The sequence below is a fragment of the Corythoichthys intestinalis genome, chromosome 14 (assembly GCF_030265065.1).
Source record: "Corythoichthys intestinalis isolate RoL2023-P3 chromosome 14, ASM3026506v1, whole genome shotgun sequence".
Taxonomy (NCBI): Eukaryota; Metazoa; Chordata; class Actinopteri; order Syngnathiformes; family Syngnathidae; genus Corythoichthys; species Corythoichthys intestinalis.
In genome coordinates this window covers 41,237,229-41,263,259 of record NC_080408.1, presented here as the reverse complement: position 1 = coordinate 41,263,259, position 26,031 = coordinate 41,237,229, and the positions used below count along the sequence as shown (strand labels likewise).

Here is a 26,031-nt window from a genome sequence, read left to right as displayed (position 1 = left end):
AAAGAAGAGCAAATTAGTGATGGTGAGTGAACGAGGTAAAGAATGGAGATGAGAAGGAAAAAGAGTGTACGGAGAGGAGGACGAGAGATATTCCCGATGGCGGGTGCTGTAGGTAATTAAAACAGGATGGACAGAGCTGGAGTCTAGCCAGCGAGAGCTCCATCTCCCCTCAGACTTCTCGTCCAATCAGGCCCTTCCGCCAAAAGCCAAACTGCTGCTAGTAGCAGACACGCTGCAATTGTTGGCCGCAGTGAGTTAGCAGCTTATATGATAATGGACGTGCGTGATAAATGGATGGGCAAAGCAAGCTATATAGATACCAAACAGTTGTTAGCAAAAACACATGGTGACTTAATGGTAAAACAATAAACGGTCCTGAAAGTCAGTGTCCATCCATACTGCAGCAAGGGCAAATGTTACTAACCGGAGTTTGACTGCAGTAAGCGCATATACATTCACTGCACAGCCAGGAGCTGGAGGCGAGCACATGAGTATGCAGCGCACACACGCGATGAGCACAGACTCGGGCGCATGCACGCTCCAGCCATGTATAACCACAATCAAGATGGAATCATGTAACACAATAGGGTTGTTATTTCACTTTGTGCTAAGCATAATAAAATAGGAGCATTTGATTCGATTTAGATTTCTATTTCTACCTCACAAGACGCTTTGCTTAATAACATGAGCTAATATGGCAGCCGTTGGCTAATGTAAAATGAATCCCAGGCAGGTTTCTCATATTCCTGACGTCTTCTTCTTTGTGTGTAGGGATCACCGATACGGGTAATTTTAGCGCTTTTGACAGAAGCCTGCTAAGAGGATCAGAGCTCACAATAGGTGGTCTTTGCACAGCGGAGATCTAAAAAAACCAAAATGCTTATATTATCGACTCAAACATGCAAGAGTAATACCTCTCCTACTCACAGGTGTAAATACACATTTTGCTTCACGCAGTCTTATGGAAAGCCATTATTAAAACAGCCAAGTTTATATTTGGAAGGGATGAAGAGACGCGATAGATTAGCCACAACAAAGCTTCAGTCAAGCTTTAAAAGCATCTCAAGTACAGCCAGGAGACAAAGGACTTGGATGGGCCTTTATCTCCGACTGAAAAGTCTTGCAAATGTCTCTGGCTAAGCTGCCATAGCTAAAGCCTGCCTTTGGCTGAGGCTCTCGCAGAATTTGTTGGAAAACAAAAGCAGAAAAATACAGCAATTTCAAAGAGGGAGACTGAGAAGTAATGCTATTCATTTTGTGCGCCAACATAAGAAGTCAAGTGCTTCTGCAGTGGCATTTGATAAAAGGTTAGTTTGGTTATTGCTTGTTTTATTAGTGTGTAGCTGCAGATTGAGTAAACTGAAAAGAAAAAAAAAAACAAGGTGTATTGCCATTTTTGCTCTTTGCAAAATCGGAACATTTATGAGATCACAGTTGGTGATGAATGAGAAAAATTGTTTGTTTTTAAACACAGATGTAAGATCACCTTCATATGATATTCATACTAGTCTCACACCAAAACAGGGCAAAACAATTACTGGCCCATTACAGGGCACTTATTTACTGTTACTCATAGGCTGCCATTGACTTTGCTAGATGTCCAATCCATGTTGACTCAGAGAGAATGGCAGTGAATGATCACTCTACTGGTCAAAAAGGATTGGACATCTAGTGACGTTAATTGCACTGAAACATGAGATTTCACAACCAATCCCCTCGGTTTAAATCAATTGGATGTCCATCATTGCCAATGGCAGGCAATGAGTTAGGCAAGGCAAGGCAAGGCAAATTTATTTATATAGCACAATTCAACACAAGGCAATTCAAAGTGCTTTACATCACATGAAGACCATAAAAATCACATTTAAGTCAACACAACGTAAAAACCAAGACAAATGATCGCATTTAATCACAGAATAAAAATAAATAAATAAAAATAAAACAAAAATAAAAATAAAGCAAAAACTACTACTAATAATAATCATTGAAATCAGCAATGGAGATAAGCACAAGAGGAATAGAAGGCAGGTAGGTTGAAATATATAGACAGTTATGGATATGCAGTGCCAAACAAAAGTGTTTTTAGCCCTGATTTAAAGGAGCTAACAGTTTGAGCATACTTCAGACGTTCGGGTAACTTGTTCCAGAGGTGAGGAGCATAATAACTAAATGCTGCCTCACCCTGCTTGGTTCTTGTTCTTGGAACATGCAGAAGACCCGTTCCAGACGACCTTAGGGGTCTAGATGTCTCATAGGAATCTAACAAGTCAAGCATGTATTTTGGTCCAAGGCCATTAAGTGTTTTGTAGACGAGCAGTAGTATTTTATAGTCTATCCTTTGACTCACTGGAAGCCAGTGTAGCGATTTCAAAACCGGTGTAATATGGTCCAGCTTCCTTGTATTTGTGAGGACTCTGGCTGCAGCATTCTGTACTAGCTGCAGCTTCTTGACTGATTTTTTATCAAGACCTGTAAATATACCGTTGCAGTAGTCCAATCTACTGAAAATGAATGCATGCATAAGTTTTTCCATGTCTTGTTGAGTCAGAAGCCCCTTAATTCTGGTTATATTTTTTAGGTGGTAATAAGCGGATTTAGTGACGGACTTTAGATGGCTATCAAATTTTAGGTCTGAGTCAATAATTACGCCAAGGTTTCTGACTTGATTTGTAGCTGTAAGTGACATTGTGCTAAGTTGGCTGCTTATCTTTGACCTTTCCTTTTTTGGCCCAAAAATGATCACCACTGTCTTCTCCACATTTAACTGGAGAAAATTCTGGCACATCCATTCATTGATTTGACGAATGCATTTACTCAGGGAGACTAAGGGACTATAATCATGTGGGGACACAGAAATGTACAGTTGTGTGTCATCTGCATAGGCGTGATAGGAGATGTCATACTGTTCCATTATCTGAGCTAACGGAAGCATATAGATGTTAAATAAGAGTGGTCCAAGAATTGACCCTTGAGGGACTCCACACGTGAATTTGGTTCGTTCTGACTGATAGTTTCCAATTGACACAAAGAAATCTCTATCATGTAAATAGGATGTGAACCACTGAAGAATAGTGTCAGTAAGTCCTACCCACTGTTCCAATCTGCTGAGTAGTATGTTGTGATCAACCGTGTCAAATGCGGCGCTGAGATCCAATAGTAGCAGAACAGATGATTTGCCTGCATCAGTATTCCGACGAATATCATTTAGGACTTTGATAAGCACGCTCTCGGTGCTGTGTTGTGGCCGAAATCCAGACTGAAATGAGTTAAAAAGATTGTTTTGCATCATAAAAGTCTGGATCTGTTCAAACACAACCCTTTCGATAAATTTCCCCAGGAATGTCAGATTTGATATTGGCCTGTAATTACTAATGGTTGAGGCATCCAGATTAGGTTTTTTTAGGAGAGGTTTTATTACTGCAGTTTTTAAAGTCTGAGGAAACTCTCGTGTTTGGAGGGAAGTATTTATAATCTGAAGTATGTCTGGGGCTATGCAATGAAAAACAGTTTTGAAAAAGTTTGAAGGAAGGATGTCAAGGCAGCATGTTGTGGGCTTTAATTTCGACACAATTTCTGTTAAAGTGGCATAGTCCAGGAGGCTAAACTGTCTAAGATTGACGTGGGGGACATTTTGGGAGGCGTTTAGTGTAACATTTGTTAATCCGGAGTTGCACACAGTCTGTCTAATCTTTAGTACTTTGTGTGTAAAGAATGCTGCGAAATTATTACAGGACACCTCAGATGCCAATTCCTGAGGTATTGATGCTTGTGGGTTTGTCAGTTTGTCAACAACAGAAAATAGTGTGCGAGTATTGTTGGTGTTTCTACTAATGATCTCTGAAAAATATGATTGTCTAGCTAGTTAAATACTAAGAAAAAAAGTAGAGTGTTATTGGAGGCCATAACCATAAACTATCTGTGGTTTTATTCATTTATAGTTATGAATTTAGTTTTTTTTTTTTTAAATTACCATTTAATATATATATATATATATATATATATATATATATATATATATATATATATATATATATATATATATATATATATATATATATATATATATATATATATATATATATATATAAATAATACTAGTATATAGTTAAAATACTATAATGATTAATATTAAAAACAAGGTTAAATTAACTACAACCGCCCGGCTCCCTAAACGTCTTATCAGCACTCGAGATACGATGCACATCCTAAGAGCACATACGCCCTCTATTGGCTAACTCGAAACCTACACGCAACAGCAAATATCCAATGGCGTACCGCATGGAGGCTATTTTTAGACTGTGACGTCGCATCGTAAAGCGGAAGTAAAGCCGAAGTGGGACATTATAGACCTGCCCTCGCATAGACACAACGTAATTTTTGCTACTTTTCGCTGGTAATCTTTCAAAAACGAACATGCCGATCACGCATTGCTTTTTTGGGAACTTATAGTAACGACTCTAGACATTACGACACATGAAGGATGTTTTCTTCATACGTTTCCGGAAACCTAAAACTCGGGAGGAAAAAATGTGAAGACAGAATCAACTTGCGTGGACTTTAACACCAGCTTGGTGAATCCATTCACATTTCATATGCAGTAAACATTATGTTGGGTTGGCATGGTCTTTCAGAGGACAAAGAGGTAAGTCATTTTTATATTTTTAACTTTTTTTCTGACTTTTTTTCTGTGGTATCTGACTGCCACTGTTACCGTTTCTGTTATATATATATATAAAAAAAAAAAAACATTAGTAAGGGGGAAGTGTAAATAAATTATAGGATTAAGATGTGTTATCATGAAAAAATTAAGTGTTCGTTGGCTGTCACTGAGTAGCATTTGCGATCGCTACACAAAGCTAACTAAATTACCCCCAAGAACGGTAAGAGACGTAGGACAACCAGAGGATATATAAGAAAGACAAGGCTGATGGTTAAGGATAGCTTGCTGAAACAGGAGAATGTCATTGTCAGTTGCGTTGATAAAAAAGCTAAAGCTATGCTTAGGTCGGCTCGTTTTTTTTCGTCTTTTTCAGCCTTCGATACTAAAGCCATCTCTTTAACTGAACATTTTTATGTTCTTCCACATCTTTGCCAGTCAATTTGGCACCAGGCATATCATTTTCGGAGAGAATTGGTAGGTTTAGCTCTGTAAACGTCTCTTTCGTACACGATTTCCATTCATTTCCTATTAGGGACAATCGGTGGCTTGTCCCTACTTAGCAACAGTAGCTAATGTCATGAATATTAATGAACGGAAGTGACGTGTTGCTTGCGGTACGCCATTAATCAGCTATCAGACAGATAGATAAATAAAAATCGGGCCCCGAGGAGCGACGCGTTTACACCCGAAGAGTATACCTAACAAATTTAATTCTGATTGTCCACGAATCACGGGGGAATTGACATTTTAGTTAATATCCTTATAAAAAGAACAAGATTAAAGCCAGTGACATCTTGAGACCTCCCTCTGGGCACTCAAAAAAAAATTGTATTATTAAAATTGAGACCTAGCTTCCACACATGTGGGTAGCACAATGTAGGTCATCTAGGCAGCATTTATGCACCAAATGTTAATATTGTGGGGATAAGTTTCTTAAACGATCCGAACAGTCTCTTGACAACCTGTTTAACTATTTTAATCACTTTGATGTTAGCTTTCCATGTACTCCTCCTACATTCCCAAAACATGCATTTTCGGTTCACTGAACACTCTAAATTGTCTATATAGCCCCAAATATCGTGCTTTAGCAACTAATTTTTCCTTTGAAATTCCGTAATTTTCGGACTATAAGGCGCAGCTGCCTATGAGCCGCCACCCATCAAATTTAACACGAAAACTGCATTTGTTCATAGATAAGCCACACCGGACTATAAACTGCAGCTGTCCTCACTGTATTATGGGATATTTACACTAAAAGATATAGTAACACTATTTGACAACAGCGTCATAAGAACGTCATAATTATGACATGACACTGTCATGAGCATTAATTAATGCTTTTGACAGATGTCCTCTGGTGTCATCTGGCAAATTATCTCACTTTTGAATGGATGTAAAAGATCTTAGGTGGACATAAATGTAGTAAGTGACAAAACTTACCAGATGACACTTTATTACATTTGTCATAAGCATTCGTTAATGCACATGGCCATGTCATGTCATAATTATGATGGTCTTTTGACAGTCTTATGACGTTGCTGTCGAATAAAGTGTTACCTATTAACCCAAATAAATCAACAAATAGGCCGCACTGGGCTATAAGTCACATGATTCAAAATGAGTAGTGGCTTACAGTCCGAAAATTACTATTTACCCCATAGTTGCTTGTATTTCTGCTAAATTTGTGACATGTGAATCATATTGCTCTGAAACTGAAAGCACATCTTTTTTTTTTTTTTTTCATAACCTCAATGTTTATATCATAGCTTTTTAAGACAACCCCCCCCCCCCCCCCCCAAAAAAAATACCTGGACAGTGACATGCATGGGAGCCATATTGTTTGTTATCCAGTTTCCTAATAACCTTACTATGTACTGCAGAGTAACGTAATTTTCGTACTATAAGCTGCTACTTTTTTCCTTCATTTTGAATCCTGCGGCTTATAGTCCAATCCGGCTTATTTGTTTTTTGTTTTTTTGTTGTTTTTTTTGGGGGGGGGGGGGGGGGGTTAAACGGTAACACTTTATTTGACAGCGGCGTTATAAGACCGTCATAATTATGACATGACACTATCATGGGCATTACTGAATGCTTATGACAGATGTCATTAAGTGTCATTCGGAAAATTATGTCTCTAACTCCATTTATGTCCAGTTCGGATCTTTTACGTGCATTCAAAAGTGAGATAATTTGCCAGATAACACTAAATGACATCAGTTATATCCATTCATTAATGCTCATGACAGTGTCATGTCATAATTATGATTGTCTAATGACAATCTCATGGCACCACTGTCAAAAAAAGTGTTCCGAAATACCATAAATAACAATTAATGAAACAATTGGTAAAGTCACTGAAGAAATAAGTAGCACAGAACATGAATTTTGATTGTTATTTATATCTGTAGCGCTGCAATGCATGCTAGGAGGCATGCTGGACAACAGCAGTGTTGACAGCAGGTGGCAGCAGAGGTTGCCTGTCTCCCCCAAGGGAGCAGTGATGGCCAAATGAAGCTTCTTGAAGCACTGAGGCTTTGCAGCTAATTGGTTCAAAGCTTCATGGTGGTTCATCTGGTTTTATGACAGTCGTATGATGGTTCCGTCAAATAAAGTGTTACCGGTTAATATCTTTTAGTGTAAATATCCCATAACAAACTGAGGACAGCTGTGGCTTATAGTCCAGTGCGACTTATCTATGAACAAATGTCGTTTCTGTGTCAAATTTGGTGGGTGGCGGCTTATAGTCAGGAGCGCCTTATAGTGCGAAAATTACAGTATTTTTGTATCTAGGAGTATTTTCCACTAAAACTAATATTATGAAGACAACCACCAATACTATAACCACTACAGATGTAAGGAGTGTGGGGAAGAGGGCTTGTTTAAAGTAATGGTGCTATTGTTCAATTCCAGCTTTTGAAAAAATACAGTACCGCCATAATGGTACCCTTCCTTTACTTCCCCCTGCTAATAACCTGTGTGCCTTCCCTGTTCACTCAAATAAAATGTGTCAATTTGCACTTTCTGCAAGCACTGTCTGTCCTGCTTTCTCAGGGTGGGGAGTAGAATATATTTTTTGTCCCTTTTGTATGGATCCGAGAACAGTGTTTGAATACCCTATTGAAATGTTACCATGTTTTTCAAATGAACAGACAAATTGCAGTTCATTTTTAGAGCATTATCTTGTGTGTTTTTCTCGTTTTCACAGACTGTATAACTAGCAGGGTCTTTATGATTGCATTCACTAACTGTCAGCAGTGGGCGATCAATATTCATAAACATAAACTTGAAGGAATTTCAATGTGTTCATTATTGCATCATTTTTAAACCACTATGCAATTATATAACTTGTTATAAGATCCAGGGCACCACTTAACACCTTAATCATGTGCATCTAGGTGGAAAAAACACAGAATTTTAATTTTTCTGTTGTGCAATAGTGGAGAAAAACGTAAATAAAAGCCTTTATTCCCAGAAAGTGGCCACCCTCACTGCGGGCAGACATGTTATCAATGCTTAATGTTGTCTTGTCTGTCACTATAAGTTACTGAAGCTTTATTCTATACTCACATTAATAAATGAAAGCACCACAAGTTGCACACCAGGAAAAAACAAAAAGATAACAATTATCTTTAAATGAATTACAATCTAATATGACAGCATTATGAACTAAACAACTGTTTAATCCAAAATTCCTTTTAAAATGTTTTTTAATCACTGCTATTTACATGACTTAATGCATAATGTACATGTTGAAGCGATGAATTTTAAAAAAAAGGGGCGGGGGGTTTCCAAAGTGTTAAGCCGTAACGTGCTAAGGATACAGAGATGCAAAAAAGAGGCAGCACCTCAGGGGAGAAATCAATGAGGACAGCAAGTCATAAAAAGAAAGGATGCATGGCTGCTGTAAAGTATATTGTGAAAGGCCTACGCTGAAAAACACTGCGAGGCATTCTTATGTGGCTAATGCTGTGACTCAATCCGCAAGAGGCGACAGAGAAGAAGTAAAGCAAAAGACAGTGTGAATGAGCTGGTTAGCTATCGCAATGTAGGCATGTTTGAGCAGAGGGATGAATGACGCAACAGTTCACAAGTATTCGGTGGCAAAAGGTGCAGCTCATTGCCATGTTCCAACCACAAAATGATGTTCCTGTGGACAACAGTCTGCATATAAAACTCCCCGGTGTCATAGCAGACATTATTATTCTCCCTTCCTTTTGAAACATCTGCGAGAATTCTATTGAAAGGCCCCAAAAGGCACCTAAAGGCATCACGGTTTTGCATGGGAGGGTGTATTTTGAATACCCGCCTCAGGATTAGAGCCCTCCCAATTCTACCCTTCCAGGTCAGTCTCCAACATCCCAGTTGGATCAAGTCATGCATCAGATGTTTGCCCGGCTGGGTTCGTTTGATCTTTTGCCCTGAGGGTTGTAGATTTCAACATCCTTTTTAAGTCTTGAACTTGCTCCAGAGGAACCCACCATCAGGAAAAATGCTGCATTGGTGTGAAACTAGATAACCCCATGGTACAGTAACAACAACAATAATAAAACTGTAATTTCTTTTTGCCTTATGATCACATCTCTGACTCAGACAGCTATCAAAAGACCACAGAACTCCATTTAGGCATAATAAGTCCGTCTGACATGTTTGCCTGAAAAATAGGAATGAGTCATGTGTGAACTCATTGGTTGCCTTTGACGGCGGTAAACGTCCAACTCGATCGAAAGCGAGCGTTCTCGCGGGGTTTTAAAGGGGAAGTTCGGAATTTTTGACATCAGGTTTATCTTTGAGTTGGGGTGGGGGGGAGGTTAATAAGTAGTGGAGTTGATTTTTTTAAAAATCTGTGCAGTTTGTTAGTTTTTTATTATTTTCAGCGCTCTGGAGTGGTTAAGCTAATGCAAGTCAATAGTCCCATCCTAGCATAGCAATAAAACAACATATGCACGCAGGAGAATCACCGATGACGCAAGCAATCAATAGTGTTGGCTATGTTTTCAGAATTAAGTAACTAAAACTTACCATTGCATTTCAATAACTGGAGTATGAACAGCAACATAAGTAATTCAGCTGCTTTGCAGAGAACAGGCTAACTGGGCAAGCAGGGTGGAGGGATATAACAATGGTCTTTTCAGCGCTGATTTTTTTTTTTTTTTTTTTTTGTTAAAATGTTTGGTGCGACATTGTTTTGGATGCATGGGATTTTTGAACATTGAGCTGCACTTTGAATTTATTTGACCATGTTAGATCTGTTAATATCGTCCCTATCCCCCCTAACTCGAAGATTAAGCCTGATGTCAAAAATACTGAACGTCCACTTTAAGAAGTCCTAAAAGCATTGAATTTATGAATTTGGAAATAATACTTTATAAAGTCTTGAGAAAGTATTGAATATTCATATCTGGGTCTTAAAATTTATGATGTATTTAATGTAATTTATCTGTGTCTCATTTCTCTTCAAAAGTGTCATTTGTCATTTTGATTAAATGATGTAGCCTAAATAAATAAACGGGGCGGAGGAGCCAATCATTGAGAATGCAACTGCAGTCCCGGATCCAAATCATCGATTTCAAGCACTATTGGATTATGGGATATTGTGTAGTTCTTTTCATGTGCTAATCCAGGTCAAAACAGCGTTGGCTCACTGAAAGATGACTATAAATATGGCTGCTTCTTCAATTTGGTGTGCTCTGCGACCAGTTGAAAAAGGTCACTATTATTATACAGATTGATGTCACTCCCGCACCTGCACGCTCCCATTGACTTTCATTCACATCCCGTCCCCATCACGGGATTAATAAAATTATTAACCCCATCCCGCGGGATTCCCGTGAAAATTCCATGCCATGACGGGAGTCCCGACAAAATGTCATGCTCTACATTACACAGAGGCAGATTTTTTTTTTTTACACCTAGCCATAAATTTCATATTAGAGTGACTGCTGGCGTTTTTTCAATCTGCCTGTTTAAACCAGCCAGCTGCTCACGAGCCTGAAGAGACAGAAGCAAAAGCCAGCCAGCAAGCTGTGAAGCGACAGCAGCTAACACTAGCCAGCTAGCTGCTAGTGCTGCAGCCACCCTATATAATATGCTGCATTCTTACATCCTGAACATTCCACATTTCCACTTTCGAGAAATACAAAAACAAAATTTGTGAATTTGTGTTAATTTTTGTCGATGTGGCTGTGAAATAGGCATTAAGTTTTAAAAAATGTTCTTATTTAGGTCTTAAAAAGCCTTAAATTTAACTTGAGGAAATCTGTAGGAAATCCAGAAAGATGATAATCCCGCCGACATGAACCAAAATGGGATGTCCACATATGTGGATGCAACGTCTCCATTATAATTATGTATATTTCATTCAAAATAATTATTTTGAGATATTTTTAGGAATAAATACAATTAAAAATTACCCTAATTTTCAGACTATAAGGCGCACGTGACTATAAGCCGCCACCCACCAAATTTGACACGAAAACGGCATTCATTCATAGATAAACTGCAACGGACTATAAGCCACAGCTGTCCTCACTGTATTATGGGATATTTACACCAAAAAATATTAACCGGTAACCCTTAATTTGACAGCAGCGTCCTAGGGCGGTGGAAGTCACTCACATCAGGGGGTGCTGAGGTTCTTTTTTAGTTTTTCCCATCCAAAAACAACCATTCTGGTCCAAATTTGTCATACTCGCACGTCTCCTCCATACAAGGCGTTCACAATGTCAATACACACGCATGCTGGATAGTTTACGTACTACTACTAGGCTACTACAAAGACAATATTCTATTTCACCTACAGTGGGCGCGCCCGTGTATTATATTGCACATCACCCAGCTAGACGGCATAATGACACACGAGCAGATTTGAAAACAGGTCCGATAAGCCTCGGTTTAACACCCCCTTTTCATTACACTATAATAAATTGCGCACTAATATCCAACAGTGCTCTGTAGAGGTGGGAGTCTTTGGGAACCTAATGATTCAATTACGATTCAGAGGCTACGATTTGATTATAAATCGATTATTGATGACACCCCCCAAGCTATTAGCTCTTTCAATGTTTCGTACATTAGTTACCAAAATTGTACAAAAAGCCTCTCAGTCTTAAAAACATTTCCCATATCAAGTTAACAGATCAAAACAGTAAATAAAATATAATAAAAAATACAACAACAAAAAAAGGTCCCCATTCTGTATCAGCAGCTTTAAACTTCATTTAATTAATTTAATGTTGTTAAAGTTAAAGTTAAAGTTGTTAAAACTGCTCCCATTATTCCATAATTATCCTTCTGTCTGCTTTCAACATATGAAAGTTTTAAAACTGTTTTAAAGATACTGTAGATTCAAGTCAAGATTTTGCCGATTTAGGAGTATTTTAGACAAAATTAGGTTCGCTTGGAAGATTTGGTACAACAGCCTTCCTGAGAAATCTACTGGTTTAAGATGGCGGCTGTTTACTAACGCCGGCAAGTCTGTCATTTCGCATCTAGTCTTCTATACATGCGCTGCTAACGCCGCCGAGTCTGTCATTTCGCATCTAGTTCTTTATACATGTGACATGTAGCATTATGTCGACGTCGTTTGTAGCGGCTGTCGGCAGCAGTCAGGTATTATTGTTTTTTTATCTAGCGGCATGAGTTGAGCCAGAGCCGTGAGTTGAGCATTGTCATTCGTCGTCATCCGTTCCTCATTGCGTCTTGAAGACCGCGCTGACTGTGTTTTACTTTTGCTTTAATTGATATATTTCAATAATGGGAATGTGGATGTCTGTGAATTGTTCTCCAATCTTGCACGGCCAAATCGCGAATAATCTAAGAATCGGAAATTTCGCACACCTCTAGTGCTCTGAATGGCGGCAGCTCAGCAGCAACAACAAATAATAATACGGCTACAAATCAAGCATGTCTTACCTATTTGAAGACACCAAAGGACAATCATCTTCATTTTCAACCGTGAATTGAATTTTAGAACATTTTGCTGTTTTTTTAAAGAAAAAAAATCACTAATTTGTTTTTGTGCCATGTTCATGCCTCCTCTGTCAACACTTTACTTTTCCTTTTCAATAGAGGCTTATTTAACATGACCCAGTGACTGCAATGTGTCAGGTTGTGTTTTTAACAACAACAAAAAAAAAAAGAAATACTTTTTCGACATATGGATTTAATCCCCAAAGTTATAAACTCTATTGTCCCAATGTATTTTATTCATTTATTCATTTAACAACAACAAAAGAGTCTCCCAAAACACTTCATTTATCCCCAACACCAGGGGGTGCTGCTGTACCCTACTTCCTACGCCACTGGAAGCTTCATAAAACCCTCATAATTATGACATGACAGTGTCATGAGCATTAATGAATGCTTATGACAGATGTCGTTTAGTGTCATCTGGCAAATGGTCTCACTTTTGAATGGATGTAAAAGATCCGAGCAGGATATAAAAGGAGTTAGTGACAAAATTAGTCGGATAACACATGATGACATCTGTCATATCCTTTCAGTAATGTCCATGACAGTGTCATGTCAGAATTATGACGGTCTTATGACGCCACTGTCAAATAAAGTGTTAGCTATTAACCCAAATAAATCAACAAATAAGCCACACTGAACTATAAACCGTATGATTCAAAGTGAGGGAAAAAAGTAGTGGCTTATCTTCCGGTAATTGCGGTAATGAAAAAAAAAACCCACTAAAGTTGTTTTTAATTCTATTTACGTCATAGTATTTTACATGAGTACCTTATAAAGGGCTAATCTTTGTGAGTTGAAGCTCACTCTTGTCTGAAGCAGTGTTGAGCAGCTCTACATTCAAGTGCAAATTCATCTTAAAGCACAGAAGTGGTTAAATCAGTATGAGTGGCAAATTCAGTCAATGTTCCTCTCTGTGTACTAAAGTTAGAGAGGGGCAATTTGTTGGCAATTGCTTAAAGTATTCACTTGGCGACAAGAATGGAGAAACTGTGGTTTCTCTCCATTCAACAACATTTCATCTCAGCGTCATCACAAAACATGCTCCTCATGCAGCCCACCATGCTAATCTGCCACTGATTTACTCTCCTTGTCAACAGCTATATTATGCTGCAATCCAATCTATTTTTTCGTGCTTGAGATGCCCCGTTTGTGGCTTAGTATGTGTGATTGAATAGGGCCCTATGTGATCAATAGAGCTCATTAAGTGTCCCTGTGGACCCCCAAAAAGCTCCCTTAGATAGCTTTTACGTGCAGACAGCTACGCTTTATTGCTTCAAATAGTTCCCACTTTGTTTGTGGAATAGTTGCCGCCATGTAGGAGGTTGTTTTTATGGGTGTGGGTCTATCTGTTTTATTGTATTAGATATGTTTGTTAATAGTTGTGCAACCTTGTGATTGGTTTTGAACAGTAAGTAACAAGTTGAATTTGCTTTACATGGTATGTACAGACATGTTGAGCAATATTAATATTAGCAATTTGTCAATTTCAACCGAGTATAAAAAATGAAATTCATTTACAATTTCTCAAAACTTAGTGGTGGCAAAGCTGATGAGTTGATGAGATTCGCCCTGAAATGCTGAAGGCTATGGGTGTTGAAGGGCTGTCATGGATGACACACCTTTTTAATATTGCGTGGAGGTTTGGGACAGTACCAGAAGAGTGGCAGAATGGGGTGGTGGGTCCTCATTTTTAAAAAGGGGGGGTCAGAGGGTGTGTGATAATTACAGGGGCATCACACTCCTTCGTAAAGTCTACTTCAAGCTACTGGAAAGAAGCGTCCGGCTGATTGTCGAACCTCTGATTGAGAAGGAGCAATGTGGGTTTCGTCTTGGCCTTGGAACAATGGACCAGCTCTTTACTCTCGCTGGAATCCTGGAGGGGGCTTGGGAGTATGCTCATCCAGTCTACATGTGCTTTGTGGACCTTGAAAAGGCATATGACCAGGTCCCCCGGGATACACTGTGGGAGGTACCGGGGAGTATGGGGTGAGGGGGCCACTCCTTAGAGCCATCCAATCCTTGTACACCCAAAGTGAGAGTTGTGTCCGTGTCCTTGGCAGTAAGTCAGACTTGTTCCAAGTGGGTGTTGGCTTTCGCCAGGGTTGAACTTTGTCACCAATTCTTGTAAGCCCCCGGGCTGGACAAGTGTGTGGGTGTGTCTGTCATCCAATTACAGGACCAGGACCTGATGTGTGGAGCAATGGCAGGTGTGAGCAATCACCATCAACAGCCTACATAACCCAGCCAGAGCTCCACTACGTCGCTGGATCGTCTCTTTCAGTTCACTGTTAGTGACTTCTTGTGTTGTTTATACTTCTGTGTGGACTCATCTGTTCATCAACCTATTTGCTTTGTTCCAGGATCTCGTCTACGCCTCGTGTTTATGGTACCTTCGCCCAGACACTCAACGCAACAAACTCCACATCTCTGTGAATAATAAACTGTTTGAACTCCGACCCTCACTATCTCTCGTGCCTGTTTTGTGGTTCTCAGCCCTTGAAAATAAAAGCTTCTATTCGTGATTTTCATGGACAGGATATCGAGGCATAGTCATGGTGGAGAGGGTTTACAGTTTAGAGGGCTGAGGATTGCATCACTGCTTTTTGCAGATGATGTGGTCCTGTTTGCATCATCAGCCTGTACCTGTAGTACTCACTGGACGGGTTTGCAAGTTTGGGGTTTGCAGCCAATCGGCGGGGATGAGGATCAGCACCTTTAAATCTGAGTCCATGGTTCTCTGCAGCAAACCGGTGGATTGCCTTCTCAGGGTAGGCAATGCAGTCCTGCCTGAAGTAAAGGAGTTCAAGTATCTCTGGGTCTTGTTCACGAGTGAGGGAACAATGGAGCGTGAGATTGGACAGAAAATCGTGGCAGCAGGAGCGGTATTGCAGTCGCTTTATCGCACAGTGAAACAAAAAGGGAGCTGAGCCGGGAGGCAAAGCTCTCCATCTAGCGTTCGATCTTTGTTCCTACCCTCACCTATGGTCATGAACGATGGATCATGACCGAAAGAACAAGATTGCGGGCTTTCTCAGGTGGATAGCTGGCGTCTCACTTAGAGACAGGGTGAGAAACGTTGCTATTTGCAAGAGCCTCAGAGTCGAGTCACTGCTCCTTCACGTAGAAAGGAGTCAATTGAGGTGGTTTGGGTATCTGTTGCGGATTCCACCAGGGCGCCTCCTTAGGGTGGTGTTTCTCACACGTCCAGCTGGGAGAACTCGGGGCAGGCCCAGAACCAGGTGGAGGGATTATATCTCGACACTGGGTTGGGAGCGCCTCAGGATCCCCCAGTCAGAGCTAGTTAATGTGGCCAGGGAAAGGAAAGTTTGCTGAAACCCTGACACCGGATAAGCGGTTGAAGAGGATGGATGGCTGAATGCCTGGACAATTTCTCAAGTAGATAGAGATGAAACATGTTTTGGATTGGGTAAGGGGAAATACTAATCGAGTGTGTATATTAATTCGTCCCAACAGGAAACTGCGACTGCGGAATTTATTGCTGATTTCAACTTCTTCCATGGAACTCAAAACAGTCCGTGGTAGGCCTGAACGATATTGGAAAAAACTATCAATGCAATTTTTTGTGAATTCGCGATATTACATTGCGATATTAAAACTAGAGGAATTTTCACCAGATAACTTGAATAGCTCTGGATCGGCCTGAACGATATCGGTAAAAAATTAACATAGCGATATAATATTACCAAGGCTCCACACTTATTTTTTGCATTGGTTGCACCTAACTTTTTTCTTAAAGTGCCTGTGACACGAAAACGCATGTTTATTTCATAATACACGCGGTATTTTATGCCCCTGAATGAAATGGACCGCTTAGATGTGTGTGGAAGCCATCGCTATATATTTATTTAGTTTTTTGAATCCCGCGCCATGAAAATGAGTGACTTCCAGCAACAGTCTAGAGTTGAGAAAGAGGGTGCTGTGACGTGTACAGAGGAAGGAGTCCTCTTCACTATACAGCCATACTGTTGTATGAGAAGGACAAAGGATTCAGCTGATTTTGCGGATTAATACGTTTATTTTTCGCATCACGCCAGCCAAACGGCTGCAGAAAAATCTTGCTGTACGAGGGAGAGCCGTCTGTGCCTTTTTGGGGTTTCAAAAGGTTCCCATTCACCTGTGGATATTGGCCAAAATAAGCCCTACTACTGTGGAACCATGGGACTTACAAGGAAGTGAATAAACATCGTGTTTTGTAATATGTTAAATAATGGGATCATTTTAATATTGAAGGGGAAACGATATCGTCATCGCACACACCATATAACTGTTTGCATTAGTCTAACACATATATAGTCTAACACATACATATGGTACAGGTTTTCGTAGGCACCGTCTAACTGTTTGCATTACTCTAACACACGTAATATAATTAATCAGGAAATAGTATCATTTTCATATTTACGGTAGGACTACACTACTAATATAAAATAAATAGCACACCATAGTTTAATGAGAAGAAATAGAGATACACAATGCCGTCTTATCACAAGAGTGACGCACATACTCGGGTAATCTGCTCTCCCAGCAAACTCCAAGGACAAAGCGCTTTGTCCGAAAACAAGTACAACCAGCCTGGACAGCAAAGTTGATAGCGGGTGTCCCAATCCGCGCACGAACCTAAGCCGCCCAAAACCGGCCACAGCGGGGGTGGACCAAAAGCAACGCCCAGAAACGCCTTCGACAAGACCCGCGTCAGCAAAGACTTCAAAAAGACTGAACACTGAGATAAGACAGATTTTTTTCTGCTCGGAAACATGTAGCCTTGTTTTGGATCCAGAATTGTCCCTCCGCCGTCTGTTTCTGCCTTGTTTTTTACCATTGTCGACGAATAAATTGTCAACCTGTTTTCGGCGAGTGTTCTTCAAGCTTTTGAAACATGGAGTCAGTGTGCAAAGGGTTAACACAGGAACGCGCGGAGTTTAGCTTCCTCCTGGCCTGGCTCCGCTCGGGGGCGTCGAGTGGCGGAGCACATTTCCGTTCCGTTCAGCTGTTGCTGCAATATGTAGGTGGCTTGCATTTTGCGGCTGACATGCTCCTTGTCCCCTTGGCGGACGAACGACGGCTTTTCGCATATCCCCCGCCGGGAGAGCACTATACTCGGCTTATTCCCTTCTTCATGTGCCCATTGTTCTGTCAAATTTTCCGACCGATCTGAATTACAACTTTGAGTTAAAAATAGCCGAGAATATAGCAATTACAAAGTAAACACTACAAACTTTCTTTAAATAAAGGGCTACTTACGTTTGATCATGGATGGGCATGTAAAAAGCTCTCCTCATACACATTAGCTGCACATGTTAGCTGTACAACAACTGCAGCCGCCCTCCTCCACTGAGTCTCTCGCTGTTTACGACTTCGCTGTGTAGTAAAGCATTATTTTGCCGTATTCGTGTTGACTATTTGGCAGCTACACGCTACTCCGACATCGGCCGGTTTGTTCAGTGGTCATTGTCCAGCTGCTTCCACGGTGAGCTCTCCTGTCCATAGTAGCAGGGGAACGAGCTGTAAATTGATCTCCGCCGGGCGGTTTGCCGATTGGCTAAGACAATCCACAACCCGGTCGTCACGTGAAATGACCCGGGCTAGTTATGCGCGATTTTCCGACAATGACATAAGCCCGATTTAGGTGGCATAAAATATCGTTCGGGATGTGCGACAGTAAAGGTGAAGTCGACAGTTTTGATCATTACTGTATGGAGTAATTTTGCCATGTCGTCTTGAATAAATGCATTTTTATTATTTCATGATATTCCATTGAGCACAAGACTGTTTGTCATGACCATGCCATTTTAGCTATTGGGGAAAAATACTTGGATAAAAAGAATATCCTGTAAAAATATTGGAGTACAGAGACTGAAACAATGACATTTTGCGACTCTCTTCGTCGCGTTTTCCTCGTTGTGAATAATTCCCCCTCAATGGGCTGCATACTAAATCAGATGAAGTCGTGACTCCGCTGACGTCATCCACCTGTTGGGGACGCTAGAGCCCGATAATGGTAGGCGTGGCTTACCGGCCGATTAAAAGACTAATTTCTCATCATCTGCGCTTTGCTAAGTTGTTGTATATAGTCGAATCGTCTCAAAATATGATTCTAATTCACATAATAATCCTATTTAAGACTTTTTTTCCTCCTGTCGTACACACTTTAAAGTGCACTAGCACAAAATGTAGGCGCACACACATTTTTCATTGCACCACCTTTAACGCCATACTTTTAATCACGCTCCATAACATTCATATAATTCATTCATCTTCCTCACAATGGTGCTGGAGCCTATCACAGCTAATTCCAGGCAGAAGGCACCCTGAACTGGTTACCAGCCAATAGCAGGGCACGTGTAGACACACAATCATTCACGCACACACTCACACCTACAGACAATTTGGAGTGTTCAATCGGCAGGAACCCCGAGAAAACCCACGCAGGCACAGGAAGAACATGCGACTCCACACAGGAAGACCAGAGATTGAACCCACGATCCCAGAACTGTGAGGTGGAAGTGCTAACCAGTGTGCCACCGTGCACCTTTATATTATGAATTATTTAAAACAAGAATAACTTGAAAATGCTTCTAATTATTAAATGCTTCATTGAGTAAGTCCACTCAGCCTCTCACACCTCCCTCCTGCTAAGCAGTGCGACCAAACCTTTTTTGCCAGTGCAGCCTGCTTGGTACTTAAAGTTAACGATGATTGACAGGTTGACGACTCGGTGGCTCTATGATCAGAGCGACTCATTCATTGTGTGAGAGGCTGTTCTCATCAGCGTGAGTGAATTTGTGGCGCTATACAAGCATGAAGAAGAAAAACGTGTTTGCAAGCATGAAGAAGAAAAACGTGTTTGAGTGTTAAAAAAATAAAATAAATAAAATATCGCAAATCCTTGCGATGTGAGTATTGCACATCCACACATCGCAATGACGATGTTTAAATGACATATCGTTCAGGCCTGGTCCGCTACAGGACAAGGTGCTGAATACCGTATTACATTATACTTGTAGTTTTCATTATGGCCGCTTGACATCACTGTTAAATAGCAAACACCAACTACATCATTTGTAATAATTGCCTTACTAAATGTTCACAATTTTTTTCCCAGCAGTCAACAATAATGTTTATATTTCATACTTATTTTTTCATTTAATACAATGTTCTGCAATTTATGAGTTATTATCTTGTGCGCCATGCCACAGGCCTTTGTTTACAATATAGCTTGAAATTTGTTTCAATCTATCTGCCTCAAACCCATTGTTTGATTACCGGTAAATGTTTTGCACTTGATTTTGAAGCAACTAAATCTGCGCAAGAGTGAAAAATTCAAAATTTTCATGGTTATTAATTACCAAAATCAATTTTTCGCATTGTTTTTGGTATTTCAAATATTTTAATAAGGGAATCATTACATCGTTATTGCATTAATTTGGTTTATACCTGGTCATTTTAGGGTGATTTATTTTTACTGATCGTGGAAAAATCAAGCCATGGAATCAAGAATTGCCTTCCGCAGAATCTGGATTGTTCCCCGGTGAGTCAATGCTTTTTCGCCGCTGATTCCTGGAGTAACTAATTAATCATAAATACATGCAAAATTGAGAAACAAAAAGAAATTTACTGTAACCTCAGGTTTGTGAAAAAGACTACTACTTTTGTAGTGTGATCAGGTGTATGCAGAATTGCACTCTGAGATGCTCCTGTGAACATTTGTAAAACGCAGATTGTTGTTGCAATGTAATGTGACATACGCACTTTCGTTTTAGAGAAATCGTGACTGATTGAATTCCCCAACGTGCCCGTAATGTCGAGTGTTGCAAATTTATGTACAATACCGGTACATTGCTGTTTTGCTCCAACTACTGGGAAACATCGGCACATATCCAGGGCAATACTTGAGTGTTGATAGTTAAAACCCTCTCAGTGGTCACTATAGTGGACAGCTATTCAAAAGTTGGCACTTAACACTATTAACCCTTTATAGAACAAGTGATAATTTTTATTTTATTTTATTTTTTTTTTACACTTAAGTCTTTTAACCCTTTATCGTGAAGTGTTTCTTTTTAGTCGTTTAAATAAACTTAAAAATGAGCAATAAATATTAATGAATAATCATTATTGTCCTTTTTTTGCTTTTATTACAATAGATACATTTATAAATGACTAAAATCTTAATACTAAAATTGACTAAATGAATAATAACAGAAAAACACACTGGTCACGCCCACAAGTAATACTCTAAAGTTGATTCCACCCTCAGCCCCACAGTATTTAACTCATTGCATGCGATTAATGGCGATAGAAGTCCAATCCACTTGAACTGAGAAGACTGACTGTGAATGTGAATGCTCATGTTTCATTGCATTTGTTCATTTGCTTGCTCCCTCCCAGTCAAAATGGATTGGACATCTACCGCTGTCAATATCAGCCGATGATTAAATGAGTGCTCTGTATGGGTTTTTAAAAATCATGATTCATGCACGTTAAACATGTTATACAAACTACCGTACCTACTGGAGGAGCAGATTTAATGTTTTTTTTTTTGTTTTGTTTTTGTTTCAATAAGTTATTTGGCTGCCATTGAAGGCAATACAGTGGTATGAAGAAGTATCTGAATCTTTTGGAATTTCTCACATTTCTGCAAAAAATTGCCAACAAATGTGATCTGATCTTTTCCAAAATCATACAGATGAAAAAAAAAAACTGCTTTAACTAAATCCACCCAAAGATTGATAGGTTTTCATATTTTAATGAGGATAGCATGCAAACAATGACAGAATCGGGAAAAATACGTAAGGGAAGCCTTTGCCTGTAGAAGATTTAAAGAGCTATTGAAAACTATTTTTACCAAACAATTTAAGTCAGATGTGTGCCCAATCACTGATGAGTGATTTAACGCTTCCCTGCTCACTAAAAACACACACCTGGTAACAATTGTCTTGATGAGAAGCACTTCCTTAAGTGGCTCGTTCAAAAGAGCTGCCTGAAGACCTGCGATCAAGGATTGTTGATTTGTACAAAGCTGGGAAAAAACACAAAACCATCTTGAAAAGTCTGGATGTTCATCAATAGGCAGTCAGAGACTTTGTCTACAAATGGAGCCAATGATGGCCAAATGGCCAAGAGTTCTGCGCAGAATACTCAGAGAGGTAAAAAAGAACCCAAGAGTGTCTGCTAAAGACTTACAGAAATAACTGGCACAGTCCAATATTTCTGTGCACACATCAACTATATGTAAAACTATGGCAAAGAATGGTGTTCATGTTAGGACTCCACGGAGGAAGCCACTGCTGTCTAAAAAAAAAAAAAAAAAAAAAAAAAAAAAAAAAAAAATTGTTGCTTGTTTAATGTTCACAAAAAGGCACTTGGACACTCCACAGTTTTGTCAAAATGTTTTGTGGACTGATGAAACCAAAGTTGAATTGTTTGGGAATAACACACAACATCATGTGTGAAGGAAAAATGGAACAGCTCACCAACATCAACTCTTCCCCACTGTGAAACATGGTGAAGGGAGCACCATGATTTGGGACTGTTTTTGCTGTCTCAGGGCCTGGACAACTTGCAATCATTAATGGAAGAAAGAATTCAAAGGTTTGTCAGGATGTTTTGCAGGAAGAATTGAGGCCGTCTGTCAGGCAGTTGAAGCTAAAAAGACGATAAATGCTGCAACAAGACAATGATCCAAAATGCAGAAGTAAATCAACTTCAGAATGGTTTCAGAAGAACAAAATACACACTCTGTGAGAAATTCCTCAAGGTTCAGATACTTTTTCATACCACTGTAGATGTCAAAATGATGGCTGTCAGCCCTCTCAGTCAAAATGGATCGAACGTCCATTGCCATCAATAGCACTGAAACATAATCGTTCGATGTTATCTCAGTACATGGTTCATGTGACTATAGAATTAGGCTCAACTGAATGTGATTCTTTCGTTTTGACACAATTTTACTACCATTTTGGAATGAAAATGCTCTAAATTATAGCCTTCTTGCTCAAAGAGTGGTCAATTGTATAAACAATTGCCATATTTCATAATTTCATTGCAACAGGCTTACTTTTGCGTGCTTTGTTCTACACGCAGATTAATAGCGTACCCCTATTATTATGTGGGCCACGAGTCAGGTCATCGCTGCACGTTCGGGCTGAGTGGCTGCAAAAGTGCCTTCCAAATGGAGCCTGAGGCTGCACCTGTTGTCACCCGAGCTTGCTGCAGTGTGCCGGGGCTCAGCACCTGCTCACACGGCTGCTGTATGGCCGTCTGTGTGAGCGTCAAAGCTAACAGGGACACCATTCACACCCCTTTCCTTCAACGCTTGTTCGCCCGCCGCTATCATTTCTCTCTATCGCTCTCGGCCCGTCCCTGGTGACAGATTGCAATCTGACTTAATTACTCGCTCCTACGGCCACTCTGCGGTGCGGCCCATTCGTTTACCCTTATTAATTTGCTCTCTAACCTTTTGTTTTCACCTTTCAACTCAGAGGAGGAACATAAACCACAGCAGTGGAGGAATTTAATTGTCTTTGGCCTAAATGATGACACGACAAACAATAAATAACCATACAGCTTCAATCAAAGAGCAGCAATGAGTGAGCACGCCATTGCCATGGAGGCTTTGGGTGTGAGGGTTTTGCTAATTTGCATTAAGACTGGACAAAGGATTTCCCCCCACTTGGAGCAGGTAGTCATTATTTTTCTCACGGTGGAATTATTAGCATCTCCGCATTGTTATTAACTCATTGACTGACAGCGAATATTCATGTTCAAGTGCCAATGACAGCACTAGATGTCCAATCCATTTTGATTGGGGGGGCTGGCACGCCCTCCCAAAGAATATGAGCATTCACAGCCAGTCCTCCCAGTTTAAATGAGTTCATTTTATTTGAAAAACTTTGCTACACATTTTTATAGTTTCCATATCATGCTTGTCTTTAATAATCAACTGACTTCATTTCCTCTAGATAATCAAACCCGAGCCATCACTAAACACTAACTTACACAACATGACTCCACTATGGGGACCCTCGTTTAGATCACGACCTGTGATCTTAAATGATCACAATTTTTGCCAAGCCTTGTGCTGATAATCTTAATGCAATGAAGTATTGCACAAAACAATACACTCAGAGCTATGCAACATGTTTTTTTTTTTTTTTTTTTTTTTTTTTTAAATAAAACTGTTAATTATGCAGCACTGCACACAACATGCAAATCTTAATAGAAAAAACAGCAACTTGCAGCAGACACAAAGAGCAGTTCAGACGATGCCAAGTGGATCCGTAGTGGCGAAACTAGAGGGGCATAATGCAGCAACGGTGTCGCACATGAAGAATATACAGTAGAGTACCTGCTCGTGCCATTCGCACGGCAAATTTACGCCTCTCATTCGCGCCGCTTGGCACACTCACCGCACCAGATGGGTCAGGTGGAGCAGGTGCCAGTCGCCCACTCGCCCTCTCTTCGCTCGCTTCTCTTGGATTCTGAGGAAAGGAGGTGGATATTCGCAAGGCTAAGCGGAGCCAATTTTATAAAAAGAAAAAAACGAAAAGCAGCTCATCAGCCGCACCTCACCTGTCTCTTCCCGTTGCTTCGCCTCGCCGGAGCATCACCGTGTAACCAAACCAGCGACTCCAAAACGCCCAGATTAGTTTTTTTCTTTTCTTAAATCCTCTCTCGGGAGAAAGAGTTCGCAATCAAATTAGGATGTCGGCTTCCCCCCTGTAGTCCGTTTTTACTTCCAAAGACTTGCAGGTTTTACTGAGTAATCTGCAAAGGGACCGAGCTGCCACAGCGGGCTGCACTTGCTTGGTGGTGCAGATGCCAGCTAAATGTTATTTCGCTTTTTTAATTTACTGTGGCGAGGTGAAATGTCCAATGCAGAGCAGGCACTGTGACAACAGGAGCCCATAATTTACACCCCCCGCTGACACTCTCACACACAGTCCTGCAGTGGATCAATGATCAATGGAAGACCCTCGTCCAATCTCTCTCTCTCTCTCTCTCTCTCTCTCTCTCTCTCTCTCTCTCTCTCTCTCTCTCTCTCTCTCTCTCTCTCTCTCTCTCTCTCTCTCTCTCTCTCTCTCTCTCTCTCTCTCTCAAAGAATTAACACTTTCAGTCATGAATTATTATAATTTTCTTAACTCTAGGGCTACATTTATCACGACTATCAACCTAATTAATTGATAGGCTAAATGATCAATGCAAAATCAATCTATAAATCTATAAATTTGTTGGCCACCCCACTGGCCACCCCGCTTGCCAGTATATCATATTCGTTAGGTTGTTGTAGCATCAGTTATGCATTTCATCCCAAATGATAATCTGCCAGCACCTGCTTTTCCCCAGTAATTATTTTGTTTTGTTAAATGTACACCTTATGCCTAATATATACTGTACATAACACAACAAAACAGAATCGTTGTGGAACTCAAAATGTTGACTGGACAGTTATGGACTATGCACATTAAATCATTAGTAACATCAAATATTACGCAATACACCAAAGTATATCAGTAGCTGTGTCCTTAAGTCTTTCTGATAGTTTTCCCTTCACTTTTTTACTGCAATAATATAATGAAAACCTGAAATTATGGATTTTAGTTTTGGTGTGCCACCCCAAGATTTTAAGTGGCCCCATCTGGCCACCCCTATCAAAAATTTCTGGAGGCACCACTGCAAGATCAACCATTAAATATGGTACGCCCGCCGGTGTCGTGCCAATGTAGTTACCTCAGTCAAAAATGGTATCCCCTGGGCATAGCAATATGGGGGTAGATTTGTGTCTTTATTATTCAATCCAAAAAAAGTTACTTCAATCAAAATATATATTTTCAATCCCAAAAAAGTCGCTTTAATTAAAAAAAAAAAAAAAAAAGTGTTTGAATGCAAAAATAAATTTGAAACAAAAATAAAATGCATGTAAAAGGTATTTTTCTTTGATTATTACTATTTATTTTTTATTGGAGTCACGTTTTTTTTTTTTTTTTTGATTGAAGTAATGTTGATTTGTTGTTGATATTGTACAGTTTGTGGCCATGTGATGTATCTAACTGTTTGCCTGGCACGGCCAGACTGTTCTCCCTGTATTTTTCAAACACTGAGAGAAAAGTCTGGGAACCAGCCCATTAACGGCCTCTCGAGCAGGTACAAAATCAATCGACAAATCAGATTCGTATATTTGCGTGACGTGTTCTTAACGAGCAATGAGGGCCGGCCCAGGCCATTTGGGGGCCCTAAGCAAAATAATGCAAAGGGGCCCATATTTTTGGCCCACCATTTCATCACAGTGTACTGTGAAACCCATACATGCAATCCAACCCATATGTCCATATTTTGTATATTAATCAGATTTTGTTGCACTGCATACTTCAAACTTCTCACC

The 26,031-nt window shown here is 40.0% G+C and overlaps 1 protein-coding gene across 1 annotated transcript in view; it reads right to left on the bottom strand.

The window, feature by feature from the left end:
- The window catches only part of LOC130929689 (semaphorin-6B), a 101,962-nt gene extending 77,350 nt beyond the window's left edge, over nt 1-24,612 (bottom strand). Inside the window, exons 1-2 of the mRNA XM_057857075.1 lie at nt 24,221-24,612; nt 24,058-24,129 (exon numbers count right to left, since the gene is read on the bottom strand). The gene's annotated coding sequence lies outside the window, so the exon portion shown is untranslated. The remainder of the gene's footprint in view (nt 1-24,057; nt 24,130-24,220) is intronic.
- Nucleotides 24,613-26,031: the final 1,419 nt, after the last annotated feature.